Source organism: Pinus tabuliformis, chromosome 7 (genome assembly GCF_031772625.1).
Source record: "Pinus tabuliformis cultivar Carrire ecotype Pingquan chromosome 7, CPIR1, whole genome shotgun sequence".
Taxonomy (NCBI): Eukaryota; Viridiplantae; Streptophyta; class Pinopsida; order Pinales; family Pinaceae; genus Pinus; species Pinus tabuliformis.
The window spans coordinates 684851043-684853061 of record NC_142293.1 but is presented as its reverse complement, the minus strand read 5'-3'; the positions used below and the strand labels follow the sequence as shown (position 1 = coordinate 684853061).

Here is a 2019-nt window from a genome sequence, read left to right as displayed (position 1 = left end):
TATTTTGTTGTTTTGATTTTTTTTTTATTATACAAAATATTAAATAAATAAAAAAAAAAGGAAATGTTTATTTATTTATTTTTTTAATTCTAATCCACACACAAATTATTTTTTATTTTTATTTAAATAACAAAAAAAAACAACACACAAAATATTTTTTATTTATTTTTATAACAAATTAAAAACAATGGTTTTTAATTTATTATGTATTTTGATTTTTTATTCGTTTTAGTTGTAAATAAAAATGAAAACTGATTAAAAACAAACCGTGGGCAATTCAAACCTGAAATAGACTGACGAAGGAGAGGCAAGGGTGGCAGCTGGTATCCCATGAACATCATATGGTCGACGAACACGGGCGGAAAGGGGCTAACGGGGATGAGACTGTTCGGTGGCGGTGTGCTCCAAATTGATAGACTGCAAGTGAACCCCGGGAGTATAGGACTCTATGTCGGCGGATCTGATCCTGCGTCCTCCGAGCTTTACTGGATGTGGAATATCTGCAATAAGAGAGCCCTCACTCTGAAACCAAACTGCACTCTGTTGTTTCCATCGTGGTATGCGGATCGTCTTTGCAGCAAACTGATGAGGTTGTGTGGACTGCAATAGAGAACTCTCCCTCAAAAATCAGTATCTTCAATCTGCATTTCTGTTCACCTTCATCTCTAGAAGCCTCTCTACTGGTTGACGACAAATAGGGCATCGCTTTGTTTGGAACCGGAGAACTTTTGTACATCCACTGCAAAGACACATATGCCTGCAAGGCAATATCATTGTATCCCTTGGTTCGGACATGCAAATAACACATTCCTTCCCAGGAGCATTGTCATCAAAATCAGTCCCTACAGAATTTTTAATCCCGTATATTTCTTGTAACTCATATCGTACACCATTAACCCATAGGATTTGCCTCACAACTTTGACATTATACTCTCCATTATCCTTCTTTCCAATGACAGCTTGTGTGATCTGACAATTGACAGCTTTAGGCAAGGGGCTACCAATTTGCTCACTAGTTGTATCTGGGAGATCTATTGAATTACTTGTTGAACTCGCATCTGCCCTGACAGCAATTGGAAACTCATCATCAGGTCCTTCCTTCGATAGATCCTTATCAGCAAACACAGAGATCAATGCCTGTTCCTGTGGGTTGTCGAAAATTTTGTCCCAACCCTTTCTCAAAAGGCACCCTCACTGGCTTAATTATGTCTTCTTTTAAAGATGTCAAGGCACAATTTGGACCCTGCTTAGCAAAGAAGAAAATACTGATGCTCGCTGGAACAGTAGCATCAAATGTAAAAGCCACCAGAAGTAAGCAAGGGCGGCGGTCCCGTACCACCATGGGCGCCCTGGGAGATGTGAGCTTAGGGATCAAAGGAGGTCGGATTGAGACGGGAGGTATGGTGATAGGTCTGAGGCTGAAGCGGGTATGCAAGAACATATCCCCCATACCCTACCAGCTGTGCAGCAGGCGGTGGAAACAACAAACTCGTTCTCCCTGGTTTCCACGAAACTCAAGAAAGACCACGATGTGATTACAACTAGACTTGTAGGCAAAATGTTTCACAACCGTAACCGCCGGCAGGAATGATGTAGATATATTCCTTGTCAACCCAGATATGGAGGGCAATCTCCCACCGCTCGCGATCTCCAGGATAATCATCAATCGCCTCCTACTAGGATAATCATCAAGGTGCACGGGCAGCTGCATTGCCTCCACGTCCACAGCATCTACTATCACCATCGGAAACGCCGGAACACTCATCTTTTCACCTCCAAAATCGCCTTAAAAATGTAAAAGATCTTTTATCTCTTCAAGCGGATCTTGTATCTCTTCAAGCAGCGCATCTCTTTTGCTCTTCAAGATAATGTTTAAAATATGTTTACCTTTTCTTCCGGTGGGGGGCCGGGGCGGCTTTGAATGAGGGAAGGAATAATGGCCAAATCAATGACCAACATAAACAAGGATGGAGGGCGACATTCCCAATATCGTGCATGATGTGCATGGACGTTAAAGTG

General features: G+C 41.8%; 1 pseudogene; it reads right to left on the bottom strand.

Annotated features, from left to right (window-relative positions):
- Nucleotides 1-603: 603 nt before the first annotated feature.
- On the bottom strand, nucleotides 604-1765 carry LOC149249325 (putative E3 ubiquitin-protein ligase LUL2 pseudogene; annotated as a pseudogene).
- Nucleotides 1766-2019: the final 254 nt, after the last annotated feature.